General features: G+C 42.4%; 1 long non-coding RNA gene across 1 annotated transcript in view; it reads left to right on the top strand.

Annotated features, from left to right (window-relative positions):
• Window positions 1–14545, top strand: part of LOC145525159 (uncharacterized) — a 480549-nt gene that overhangs the window by 396438 nt on the left and 69566 nt on the right. Inside the window, exon 3 of the long non-coding RNA XR_014068062.1 lies at window positions 6900–6925. This is a non-coding gene — a long non-coding RNA (uncharacterized LOC145525159). The remainder of the gene's footprint in view (window positions 1–6899; window positions 6926–14545) is intronic.

Below are 14545 nucleotides of genomic sequence, written 5' to 3'. Positions count from 1 at the left end.
AATTCACGTGCTGTGTACCCGCCACCCCCGTCCAGCAACCCAGGACTCACCCAAGTGCCTTGACCTCACCAGACATACAGAGGACTTTCAGTAACTGCCTACTTCATGAATGAACAAATGTCACAGACCATCTGCTGAAGTCTCCCTGGGCAAATACATCTTTTTCAACTTTCTAACGACTTGAAGCGTCTTTCCTCCCCAGCTCCCTTGGGCCTCCTAAAACTTCGGGAGGAGGCAGCAGCCCTCGGAGCCTCGTCTCTGTCTCAGGGCCAACAATCAATGGGAGATTAACATCCATAAGTTACGAGACGCTGCGAAGATTTTTCCTATTCCACCTAAAGCCCCAGGATCCATAATGTTTTCTCGACGTGACCCCAAGACTGAGTCACTTCGTGGTCATGGGCTCCATCTTTGCACCCGGAAAGGAGCAGAGTGACACCTGCCTGGTCTCCCTCCCAGGGCATGGGAGGGAAAAAGGATAAAGTTGGTTACAAGAGTAAGCCTAGTATCAGAGAGCCATAGTTAAATCCCACCTGTGTCTGTGACCTGCCTCCTGACCTTGAACTAGAGAACCTTCCAGAGTCTCCATTGCTGTATCTTAATAAGGTGAATATTAAGATGTTCATATATATAATATTCTTCTTATTGGAAGATAATTGCTTTGCAATGTTGTGTTGGTTTCTGCTGTACAACAATGTGAATCAGCCATAACTATATATATACATATGTATGTATATATATATATCCCCGCCCTTTTCAGCCTGCCTCCCACTTACCCCCATCCCACCCCTCTAGGTCGTCACATAGAGCAAGGTTGGGTTCCCTGTGTTATAGAGCAGCTTCCCACTAGCTATCTATTTTACACGTGTGCTAAGCCACTTCAGTCATGTCCGACTCATTGTGACCCTCTGGACTGTAGCTTGCCAGGCTCCTCTGTCCATAGGATTCTCCAGGCAAGAACACTGGAGTGCCATGCCCTCCTCCGGATGATCTTCCTGACCCAGGGATCGAACTGGTGTCTCTTTTGTCTCCCACAGTGGCAGATGGACTCTTTACCACTAGCGCATGGTAGTGTGTATATGTCAGTGCTACTCTCTCAGTTTGTCCCACCCTCTCCTTCCCCCGCCATGTCCGCAAGTCTGTTCTCTATGCCTGCATTTCTATTCCTGCCCTGCAATACTGGCTTTATGGGCACTTGTGACAACTTAGGGCACTTGAGCATATATTATGTATTAAATAAATGGAAACCATTCCCATCCTTTATTCCTAGGCTTCATGGTTTTGAAAACCTCTTTTATTCATTCAGGAAAAGAGGAGACTTGGCCTTCTTACCTGTGCACAACAATTGTAAGGCACATTTTGGCTTCAGAAACAATATGAGAAGTTGTGCGCCTTGGCATGAAGGAGAGGGAGTAGTGCTATCATCATGATCAACAGGAATGCACTTTGTCAACTACTAAAAAATACTAAGGAGGGCAAAGAAAGTAACCAAAATGGGAAGGTGCGCCTCTTCTCACATCCTTTCTGAGTCCTGAAATGAAGGCTCAGAGAAGTCAATCATCTGCCTTATGTCATACAGCAAGTGACTCTCAAATCAAGTTTTATTATTATTTATTTTTTGTTTCATTTTGCTTTTCTTTGCTACACTTTACTTGGTTTGATTTAACTATATTTTAGCTCCAAAGAACAAAAAAAAGGCCGTTAGAGATCTCCTGGCCCATCTCCGTCACTTACATGTGAAGGGGGCACACCCAGAGAGGGTGAGCCCTTAAAGAAATCCAGAGAGATTGTCCAGATTCAGCTGAGCATCCTTTCTGCTATACCGTGATAGATTCACAAAAAGGATTACCCATCACAGATGCTGGTCTGTCTAGAGCAGCTCCATCAGGAACAGGCCTTGAACAAAGGCCACCCAGAGAGCGAGGGGCCCCATGACGGCCCCTGCTTTCCAATTTGGTCGTCTCACCCCCACTAGCCACCATGGCCACACAGGGGTTCTTTCAGGGGTCGTGAAGACATACCCCCAAAGGCAGAGGCTCCTGAAAGGGAGTCGCTTCTCTTCACCCCTCTTCCAAGGTTTGGCTGTGTTTACTCTGTTCACAAAGTGGCTTCCTGTTTCGAAGAGGAATGAGCTTTTTAAAGGGTTATAAATGTGACTCAAAAGGCTTTTTGGACATCAGATGGCTCATAAAAAAAGGGAACTTTGAGACAATTTCAGCATAAGTGAATGAAAAACATACGGTATGTGCCTCTAACCCTTCTGTTGCACCAGAACGTTCTGGCAAGAGAGGAAAGTAGAAGTGGCCAGTGGTTTGGGTTTCACTGTATCTGGAATTTGAGTTTCCGAAGTCCAAAATTGTACTTTGTAATCGCAGACCAGAACATATTTGAGGAGAGAGTTCACCTCGTGTTAAACTAGTTAAAAATAAAAATTGAAATGAGCGAAAGTATTTCCACAGACATTTTGAAAAGTCTGTTCTAACTGTCTCAGTGATTTCATTTCTATCATAGATTTCCTTTTCTTTTTTCTTTCTGGTGTTTGGCCATGCCTGTGGGTTTATGGATCTTTAGTTCCCCAGCCAGGGATGGAACCCATGCCCCCTGCAGTGAAAGTGTGGAGTCTTAACCACTGGACTGCTTTGGAATTCCCTATCATACATTTCAACTCATTCTCCTAAACCTGGTTGCTCAGTGTCAGCATCATTGACATTTAGGCAGATGATTCTTGGTGGTGGAGGCTGCCATATGCATTGTAGCATCCTGAGCAGCAACTCTGGTCTCCACTCATTAGAGGCCCGGAGTGCCCTCCCCCAAGCTGTGATGATCAAAAAAGCCAAATGTCCCCTGGCAGGCAGCTTGTTCCCCGGTCATTGAAAAACCATTGTCTAGAGACATAATTCACTTATCTAGTGTGTTCTAGAGGCAATAATGTCAAAGTGAGGGTGGGAATCAGTGACTAGATGACCTTCAGGGAAAGAAAACAAAATTATAATAGGACAATTAAAATCATTTGGTTTCTGTATTTCCATGAAAAGTATATGCAAATTATCATTGGCCATATAATATCTTTTGCAGTAGGGTAATCCTGAAGGGTCACTTGGCCAAGCCACACAAATGTCTTCCTTCCTTCCCTCCCTCCCTCCTTTCTTTCTCTTTCTTTTCTTTTGAGGGAAGAGTCCAAGTGTGTAAGAAAATTTCTGTCAAAACACTAACTGAACAATCTGACATTAAATCTCTCCCTGCTTCTTTGATAATATCATTGCAGGCCAAAAAGTAAAAAAAAAAAAAAAAAATCATTTGTCCTGGAGTTTTACTGTCTAATATGGTAGCTGCTAGCTACATCTGGCTGTTTAAAATGATTAAATTTTTTAAAAATGTAGTTGCACTAGTCACATTTCAAGGGCCCAGGAGTCACACGTGACTAATGTCTACCATATTGGACAGCCCAGCCGTTGAACATTTTCATCATTGCAGAGAGTTCTACCATTACCCAGAAATGTTATACTTCCAGGATTCTGATGTTAGATTGACAGTTGTAGAGCCCTTCTCTCCAGGCCACCCTCCCATGGCTTGGTAAATGTGTGTGCAGTTAGTTGTAAGTGTGGTGCATATCATGTCTAAAAGATTTGGGTTAACAAACTTTAGAGCTTCTCCGTAGCAGTTCTGAACAGGCATGGCACCAGTACTCCAGGCCCTGAGTTGATTTATCTTGATGTTTGGTTGAATTCCTCACATTTTGGGTCTCTTTGGTAACCTTTTCACCCCGTTCTTTTTTAAGGTGGCTGGCTGGCTGTTATAATTCATCATGAACGCATCTCACTCTAGGCCTGGCTCCCCTGACAGAACGAACAGCCGGTCTCCAAGAGGTCAAAGACATTTTTCTCTCTTCGTCTTTCTCAGTTTCCAGCATAGATTTGTCACTCTGAGAAAGCATGAATTCTGGATTTGATGTACTTTAATTGATTTCACCCTCGACAAGTCAGACTGTCCATCAGCTTGCTCCTTGGGCTTCCCTGAACTTTGCTTAAGGCTAAGGCTTTCATCTGTCCCTGGACCCAAGCTGTCACCAAGCAATTTACTCCCCTTTCCAGCCCCCAGGAGCCATCTCATTTTCGTTCCTCTAACTCTCCTGGGGGAAGAGAAAGAGTTGAGGGAGAACACAGGGGAGAGATGGTAGATGAAAGAAAATTAGGATAGGATAAAAGAAAAAAGGATGGATGGGGAAATCCTCATCAACTGTCCCCTCTTCTGGTGAATTGGTCTGATTGCTTTGTCTGAATTGTTAACAGAGTGAAATCAGGGGGAGAATGAGTGTCTAGATGAATGGATAGATGAACAGAAAGATGTATGGATGGACAGACAAATGGATGGGTAGATTAGTGGATGTATGGATGCACACTTTAACTGATGGGCAGACAGACAGCCACACGGATGAATGTATGAATAAATGAAAAAAAAATGGCAGGCACAGTCACTAATAACTGGATATATCCAATAGATCCATTAGAACTTAAAGTGTTTATGTATTATCTGGCATGTGCTAGAAACCATGATCTGCGTGTTCGAAGGATGAGAAAACATACATAGTCCCTGTCACCGAAGAGCTCTCACTCAAAGAAGGATGAAGAACATATAACAGTAGGAAGTCACGGGTTAGTTTGTATTAAGGAAGCTTCCAATACAATAAGAATAAAGGAAGAGGACTGAATTTTAGAGATAGCTCATTGAAGCTCAATAAATAATCAATCAAATTAATCAATGTTGAAGTATTTTCTGGGAGCAGAAACCCAGAGAGCCTCTTCAGTGCTGTTCCCAGGTTTAATTATAAATTGTGTGGGTTGCCTCTCCCTGAATTCCCTGTTTCTTCTTCATCTATGCAGAGGGTATGGGTATATGTTGGCCTAGCTCTTCTTAATGAATAAACATTAAGGTATAAGGAATTGGCTTGTTATATTACTTCTCCCAGGCATTTGTGTATTTTTAAAGAGGACTTAGGTCATCAATGAAATAATTATTTGAGAGACCAGAACTGTACACTTAGTTTAGCCTTCAGTGTGGTTCTAGCAAACTAAAAATCCGCGGTGACCTGAAAACAGCTGATAATTTGCTGGGTGATGTCAGGTGATGAGGCTGACAAACCAGGTAGCCATCTGGAACTGCATGGTTAGTGATGTAAAGCAGTTACTTCAGCATAAATCTCCAGATGGACCAACTTGTTTTCTCACCCACAAAGCCTGGTATGTGATCGCTGGTTTGATTTCATGACAGAATGAATCACCACCACCTACTCCTGAAACCTGGGTGCTGTCCATGGTTCTAGATGATTTCAGGTGTGTTGTGGATTTCTACTTTGAAAACTACAAAGAGGGCCAAGCTTGACAGTGATCTCTTGTACAAAGTTCTATTAAAGGGACAATTTTAGATTGGCTGCCAAGAATTCCATAAAAGGATGGTGACTTTGGGTATGAAGATAAACTTGTTAAAGAGAAATGTAAGACTTGATTTAGTCCTGAATTCAAATTCCATCTTTTTGATATATTTCTTTTTGGCTATGCTGGGTCTTCATTGCTGCTTGCGGGCATCTCTAGTTTCAGAGAGCAGGGGCTACTCTCTAGTTGCGGTGCACAGGCTTCTCATTTTGGTGGCTTCTCTCATTGCAGAACACAGGCTCTCTGGTTGCCTGGGTTTCAGTAGTTGTGGCCCATGGGTTTAGTTGCCTCCCAGGGCATGTGGGATCCTAGTTTCCAGACCAAGGACCAAACCCGTGTCCCCTACACTGGCAGGCAGATTCTTAAATCCCGTCAAAGCCCATCTTTATCACCTCTCTATGCCTTACCTTTCTGTAGTTATTATAATAATTAACTGAAATAAAGAGAGGGAGCAGAGAATAGTGAATCAGACCAGGGATTATGGTAATAGTCGGCACGGTTTTAAGCACCAAAGGCCACATTTAACTTTGTGACTTTAAGAAATATACCCCATCCTCTTGTGTGTCACTTTCTTTAACAATAAATCGGTAGTGGTGATAATGTCCTGTATTCATAGGTTTATCAGGTGAGGATGGAATAAGTGTATTAGTTGCTCAGTCATTTCCGACTCTTTGCGACCCCATGTCTGTAGCCTGCCAGGGTCCTCTGTCCATGGGATTCTCCAGGCAAGAATACTAGAGTGGGTTGCTATTCCCTCCTCCAGAGGATCTTCCCAACCCAGGATTGAACCTGGCTCTTCTGCACTGCAGGCAGATTCTTTACTATCTGATGTACAGGGAAGTCCTAAGCACATGCTAAGTACTCATTAAATGTTTCTTGTTGTTTGCTATTATAAGATTATGTCCATATCATGGGTTACCATGTGTCTGGACCCTTTCTAAGAGACTTGGCTTTATCAACAGTTTTTTCCTTTAGTTATTCCTTCATTTATCCACTCAAGTCAGAAAATATTCACCAAAGATATGGTCCTGCTCCTAAATTCTCCAAACAGCAGAGACAAATATTGATCTGGTAGGACTCCTTGACAAATATCTACTAGATTAAAGAGTAGCCTTTGTTAACTTTTAGGACTATTCCAACTTTATTTCCATAAATTGAATTAAATCGAGCTGAACTGAGTTAAATTGAATGTGCTGAAAACAACAGCACAGTCTTTAAACTACCTTTGGTTCTGTTAACTTTTTTTTTCCTACTTTTATCTGTTCTTGAGTTTTTCTTGTGGGTTCTACTTCTAATGAAAGTCTTGAGAATTTTACAACTGAGTATCACATGAAGCATAAATGGAGTTTCCTCCACCTGGGCCTGAAACACAGCAGGTGTGCGGCGTAGACATTCACTGTAGGCGTGAACGGACGATTTTAAATGATGTTGTAATTTCTATATCTATTTTTGTTTCTTATCAATTTTCAGTTGCTGGGAGCAGGAGACCAGCGGTGGTGAGTAACTCAATAAAATTCCAAGTTGGCTTTTAGTAGGGGGTGGGGGAGCTAAATAACAATGCACCCCAAACCCTCCTTCGTTGACTTCATTATTTCTTGAGCCTTCAATTCAGCAACTAATCCATCCAATTTATTTGCTTTAGCCTCAAAAAGCAGCCCCACGTTCCATAGGGACGAAGCTTTAGAATAGCGAGAATGAATAGCTCTGACTAATTGATGTAACCAAGGTCTGTCTGTCCATCAGCAGCTCCATCTGTCTGCCTTTGCTTAAAAAGGCACTTCCTTCAACTCAGGCTTTTTGTACCTTTTCCATGAAATGGTTCTACCTATTGGGAGATAAATTCTGGTTGAATATTTCCACCTTCATTCTTGTTTAAAGAAGAGAAAATCGTCTCACTCAGACAACTTGAATAGAGATGTACTTTAGCAAGATCCCATGAACTCACCTTCTGCACCACAGCAAAGCATGCACTGTGTAATTTCCTGCATTGCTGAGTCTGCAAGCTGCTGGCATGGAAGTCACAGCCCAGGAGGAACTGGTGGCACTTTTTAATGTGTCTTGATGTTGGGCTGCCTAGCTATTTTTTTTAAGCAGATTTATGCCGCATTTTAAAAATCCATTATGCTACATTATGGGCTTATTGTCAATCCAGAAAATGTTGATCAATTTCAGCCTTCCAAAATCTGCATTTATAATTGTGTCATGTAATCAAAATTGTTTCTGTATGTCTCTGTCAAGACATTTATAAAATTATAAATAGGAATTATTGATATGTGTCACAAGATTCTTGATTATTTTGAATGTCTAATTTATACCAGCACACACTGTGTTTTTTTTTTTTTGTCTCTTCGTAGACTGTAAGTCCATAAAGGTAACTTTACCTTTCTTGATAGAAAATAATTTTGGGGTAACTATAAATTAATATGTTCATAACTAGTAGTGTTTATTATAAAATTTTGGCAATTGAAAGAACAAGCTGAGAAAAAAATTAGAATCAACTCTAATCACATCCCTTAGAGACAGCCACTGTTATTTTGGTGTATTTTATTTTTGTCAGTATGAGGGTATATGGTGTGTGTGTGTGTGTGTGAGCCATTTGCAACAACTTGGATGGACTTTGAGGACGCTATGCTAAGTGAAATAAGTCAGACAGAAAAAGACAAATACTGGGCTATCTCACTTATATATGGAATCTGAAAAAGTCAGGCTCAGATAAACAGAATAGAATGGTGGTTACCAGGGTGGTGGTGGGAGTGGGGAAATATTGAACAATGGACTTGTTCACTGTTCATACAACAAACTTCTAGTTGTAAAATTAACAAGTTCTGGGGATCTAATGTACAGCATGGTGATTATAGCTAATAATACTGCTTTATATACTTGAGATTTGCAAAGAGAATAGCTCTTAAAAATGTTCTCACCACAAAAAAAGAAATGGTAATAATTCGACAGGATGGATGTGTTAGCTCATGCAATGATGATCATCATTCTGCAATATATAAATGCATCAAATTAACATACTGTATACCTTCAACTTACACAATATTATATGTCAATTATATCTCAATAAAAGTGGGGGGAAAAGTATCTTGGGTACAAGCAATGGAAAGCATAACACTGGAATGGTTTTTAATATTTATTTACTTACTTTATTTTTTATTTGGCTGCATCGGGTCTTAGTTGCAGCCTGCAGGATCCTTCATTGCGGCACATAGATTCTCCAGTTGTGGTGTGCAGGCTCAGAAGTTAGGCAGGATCTCAGTTTTCCAAACAGGGATCGAACCCATATCCTCTGCATTGCAAGGAGGCTTCTTAACCACTGGACCACCATGGAAGTCCCCAACACTAGAATGTTTTAATTCCCATTGGCTACTCTGTAAATTTGTCCGTCAGTTGCTTACTGAGTGTTTACAATGAACCAGATCCTGTTATCAATACTGAAGAAACAGCAATAAACAGGATAGCCAATGCAGCTGACACACAACTCAGGGAACCAGATAGGGAACAAGTAAGAAGACAAGAAAATATCAGTTACTGGGACTTCCCCGGTGGTTCAGTGGCTAGGACTCTGTGCTCCCAATGCAGGGAGCCCAGGTTCCATTCCATCTAGGGAACTAGATCCCACATGCTACAATGGAATGAGGATTGAAGATCCCACATGCTAGAAATAAGATCCAGCACAGACAGACAAATAAATCTTTTTTTAAAGAAAATATCAGCTACTAGTATTTGTTAAGAAAATAAAAAGGGAGGTGAAGTAGGCAGTGATGAGATAATGTGACTGAGCAGCAAGGAAAACTTCTGTGTTTCCTTAGAGCTGTGGTTCTCAATGTTTATTGGGTCTCCCTCACCTCCCTTGAAAATCCAGTGGCCTCTATATACTGTCTCTCGCCCCCAAAATTGTACACACAAAGTTCACACACACTGCTCAGATTTTCATGCATTTCAATATTAGGTATTCGGTCGCATTGTGGTAGCCAAAACACAAGTGAGAAATATGCAGTCTGTTGCTTTCATCAGGATAACCAAAGCACATCACCTCTCTGATCTGGAAAAGCAATCATCTGAACTCTCCATAGTTGGTGCCAGCATCATTAGACATAGGAGCAGTTTGCCCTGTTGTCTCTGGCAGAGGCTGCTATATTCTCCATTAGAGTCCCCTTTAGCATAGTAGAAAGTTGTGGTTTGGAAGCCACCCCCTGAACAAACACTACAGTTCTCAGAAGACCTCTTCCCCGTGGGGCCATCATGTGACTAGTTCTCGCCAATGAAATGTGGGCAGAAATAATGCATCGATATGTCACTTCGAGACCAAGTCTTTTCAGAGTCCTTCTCCTTGCTGTGGTTTCATGTCTGCCAGCTGAACCTCTGGACAGGCAACGTTACAAGATGGAAGACACCGGAATTCCTGAGCCACTACTTGAAGGAAAACTACCCACCAACCAGGGACCTTCACATCAGTTGTGCGAGCAAAATATAAACTTACATCGTGTTAAGCCTTGGATATTTAGTAATGTTCTAAATCACTGGTGCCCAAAGGGTGGTGCCTGAACCAGCAGAATCAACATCACCTGGGAATTTATAAGAAATGCAAATTCCCAGGACCCATTTTTCAGAGAGACTAAAGCAGAAACTCTAGGGTTGCCATACAGCAATCGTTGTTCTAATCAGCCTTCCAACCAATTCTGGGGACTCCCAGCTTTAGAATCTGGTTTCCTGGTTTTAGATTATGGCCCTGGCATTTACAAGCTATGTGACCTTCTACACTAACTTCCTAGCATCTCAGTATGATGACAATGTGGATGCCAAGGGGCAGATAACAACAGCAGCTGGCTCCTGGGCTGTGACATGAGTGTAAAGGAGACCATCTACATGGAGAGCTTAGAACAGCCTCAGACACATGGTGAGCACTCAGAAAACTTTAACTGTAATTAATGTTTATCATATTGAGAACCCAATCTTGGCCTCAAAGTCTGCACAGTGAATTTTTTATTTCTCCCTTCTGTTTAATGTGATTCCCTGACCTGCACAAGTCTCTGTACACAGCTGCTGTGCCAGGCACTCATTCCATCAACAAATGATTCCTGGGGTCCACCCATAATCATGAAATAGATCTGGACCTGCAAGATAAAACAAGATAGACTGGGACTTCCCTGGTGGTCCAGTGGCTAAGACTCTGCACTCCCAATGCAGGAGACCTGCGTTCGGTCCCTGGTCAGGGAACTAGATTCCACGTGACGCAACAAAGATTCCACATGCCATAACCAAGACCCTGCACAGCCAAATAAATTTAAATAAACAAACCAAAAAAAAAAAAGAAAAAAAAGGTAGACAGAACACCTGCCCAGTGACAGGCCAGTGACCTGGCAGACGTCAGTGTGGCCAGACCATCAAGGACACTGAACAAGCAGGTGGCTGAGCTGAGCTCTGGGAAAGTGGGACCAACCAGTATTTCCACCTTAAGCAAACTTCTGGCTGATCTTTTTTTCCACCCTGGCAGAACGATGCCCTTGCTTTTTCAACAGCCATCCTGTGTGCGAACTAATTCTTTGAATCTGTGTTCTCTAACATATGAAGCTCGGTCATTAATCCAAAAGCTGTGAAAAGAGCTCTGATGCCAGGTGGAAGCATATTTTTTGAAAGGAGGGAGTACTTTGAAAACTAACCCGTCAGGGCAGTCAGTAAAATTTCCCAATGAACAATGCTTGGGCAAAGGGAGGGCTGAGTGCCTCTGCTTTGATTCTCGCTCAATTCAGATTGGTCACAGGACCAACAGTTTTGTTTCCTTGACCAAGTGGTACCTTTCACCCCATTATGAGGACTTGCACTTGCTCTTAAAGGGACCAAAGCAACCAGCCCCCCTCATCCCCTTTTGAAGGCTCTTGATCAGCTTTCATTCTTATAGTCCCAGCCTTTGTCAGCTTAGATTCCCCACCATTTGGTGGGCAAGAGGGAGTGTGCGCCAAGCAGCTTGCCAGCTTCTCCATCACAGCTGCAGGACTCCACAGATACTTTGCTGAGGAAATGCAAGGAATTTTACAAGAGTCGCCCTAACCTCACAGAATCTGTGAACTCGTGGCCCTCCTATTCTTTCACAGGAGATCGGATTTCTCTCTGACTATCTTTGTCAGGGCACAAGGACAACCGACTGGCTTCTGAGACTCCTAGACTCTCAGATGTATACAGTAGGCAAGGGAGGACACACACACACACACACACACACACACACACAGAAATCTGTGCCCGTGGCAGACATCAATAATCAATCACAGAACATGTGTTCCAAGTCAGAATCCATCCTCCCAGTTTGCCAATGTGCTCAAGACAACCAGCACTAATAAATCTCAGGGGGCCCCTTAGACCTATTTGCCACTCAAATTTGAAGCAGCCCCTTTGGGGCTTCCCTGGTGACTCAGTGGTAAAGAATCTGCCTGCTAATGCAAGAGACAGGGGTTCCATCCCTGATCCAGGCAGAACCCATATGCCATGGAGCAACTAAGCCATGTAGTTGTGGCTCTGTACTCGAGAGCCTGGGGACTGCAACTACTGAAGCCCAAGTGCCCTAGAGCCTGTGCTGCACAAGAGAAATCACTGCAATGAGAAGCCCAGGCATGAGCACCAAAACTAAAGAGTAGCCCCGGCTCACAGCGACTAGAGAAAGCCCATGTGCAGCAACAGAGACCCCAGCACAGCCACAAATAAATAAAAGTATTTCTTTAAAAGCAGCCCCTTTACATAAAATAAAGCAAAAGCCTAGAGAATAGAAATGACCTACCAAATTTCAAATAGCATGCGTGAGTCAGAGCTGAGATCAGAACTCAAGCATGCCCAATTCCTAGTCCTATGCCCTTTTGTGGCAAGAGTTCATCATGCTCCTTGACATCTCTATAGATCCACCCCCACCTCTCCAGATTAAATTGGACTAAATAAATGACCTCTGTAATGTTCCAGTGGCCAACTTTCATCTCCTACCAGTATGCAAGATAAATGGTGTATTGGTCAGCTATTGCTATAGTAATGCTGCCTAACAAATAACTCTACAATCCAGTGGCTTAGAGCAATAGCATTTTTCTTACACTAATGGATGTGCAATCAGCTGGGGTTAAGCTGGCATAGGCTTGGCTTGGCTGCATGGCTCCTTGTCTGCTCCACATGTGTTTATACAAGGGCAATGACTACCTGAGTAAATGCTCTTCTCACGGTAATTAAGAGAGCTCAAGAGTCAGGCCAATTCATGCAAGCATGTTTAAGGACTCAGCTTACATCATTACCCCCCACCAACACTGGTGACCAAAACACGTCATGTAACCAAGCCCAAACTCAACAGCATGGGGGAAATGTTCAACAACAGTGGGAGAGGGAGAGGAGTGAATTTTGCTACACAATAAGATAAACTACAAAAAATTACTTTCAAAATTATAAAGAAATCCTCCAGTGAAAATTGGGATAAACAAAAGCCTTGTTTGACAGCAAGATTATACCAGGGTCTCACTAGAGAAAGTTGATAAGCTTCCACACACCACCCTTAATCCCCAAGAAAGCTAAATCGTGTATTGTGTTAATATTGGCTCACTGTTTTTGGTTTTTTTTTTTTCTGATTCCCCTGCTTTAAGAAAAGCCTGATATGGAAATTGTCATCCAACAAAAGACAGATCATGAACATTTTAATGGCCAGACACTGAATTCCCTAAGAAAAATCTTTGTCTTTCTTAATACTATTTTACTCTTGGAGTTTTCAAAATATATGGTGTTTCTGAAAGGAAGCGTTGAACATTTTTTAAGTGCGGTGAAGAGTAAAACCGTTGTAGAGAGAGAGACAGCCAGCTTCAAAGTTAAAGCCATCATTTCCTGGCCAGGTGACTGTGGGCTTTTGTATAATCTTTCCAATCTTCAGTTTTCCACTTTGTAAAAACAAGCATAGTCATGTTTTATCTTCCAGGGTGCATATTAAGTAGGATAATGTAAATAAAATGCCAAGCCAATCTTAGATAATCAACATATTCTGTTTTTAAAAAAAAATTCTCTTAAATTGCTGAATTCTCTTGATGCAGTAGCCATTTGTTGTTATTGTTTAGTCATTAAGTCATGTCTAACTATTTTGTGACCCCCATGGACTGTAGCCCACAAGGCTCCTCTGTCCATGGGATTTTCCCGGCAAGAGTACTGGAGAGGGTTGCCATTTCTTCCTCCAGGGGATCTTCCCGACCCAGGACTGGACCTGTGTCTCCTGCATTGGCAGCTGAATTCTTTACCACTAAGCCACTAGGGAAGCCCAGTAGCCAGTTATGCTACTCATCAAATATTTCTAATGCTCTCATTTCTAGGTACTTGGAAGAATTGTACATCTCTGCCCCTTTTGAAGTTAGGCATGGTCATGTGACTTTCTTCAGCCAATGAAATATAGGCAGAGGGATACGTGTCACTTTGTCACTCAATATGTGTCACTTTGAAGCTCTGAGAGCCGTAATAAGTGAGTCTCCATGTTCATTTCCCACTGCTGTCGTGGCCATGAAAGCACATGTCAAGGTAAACTCTCTATTAGTCTGGATCTCTGAAAGATTTCAAGGAGTAAAATGCCTGCCCCCACCCCCAGGCCAACATGCATCGTACATGAAGCGTGAGAGAGAAATAAACTCTTGTTACATTAAGCCACTGAGATTTGGAATTTTTGATTGCAGCATAGCCTACCCCATACTGCCTCCTACACTTGGGATTATTAAATATGGTCTATTTACAGAAATATTATGGACCATCTTTTCAGCAAGATTTACCCTGCATGTAATTCAGTTACAGGGCTTCCCAGGTGACTCAGTGGTAAAGAATATGCCTGCCAATGGAGGAGATATGGGTTCAATCCCTAGGTCAGGAAGATCCCCTGGAGAAGGAAATAGCAACCCACTCCTGTATGCTTTCCTAGGTAATCCCATGGAGAGAGGAGCCTGGTGGGTTACAAAGAGTCAGACATGACTTAGTGACTAAACAACAACAACCCAGTTATACCTGCCCATTTACCAGTACATCCCTATATCTGCAGGGTAGTCCAATAACTCGAGACAAAATAAAAAGTGACCTGAGTGTTATAGAATGAGGGTTATGAATTTAATGTGGTTTAAAAT

The sequence above is a fragment of the Giraffa tippelskirchi genome, chromosome 11 (assembly GCF_054371585.1).
Source record: "Giraffa tippelskirchi isolate mGirTip1 chromosome 11, T2T-mGirTip1v1.2.pri, whole genome shotgun sequence".
Lineage (NCBI taxonomy): Eukaryota > Metazoa > Chordata > Mammalia > Artiodactyla > Giraffidae > Giraffa > Giraffa tippelskirchi.
This window is presented reverse-complemented; position numbering and strand designations above follow the sequence as displayed.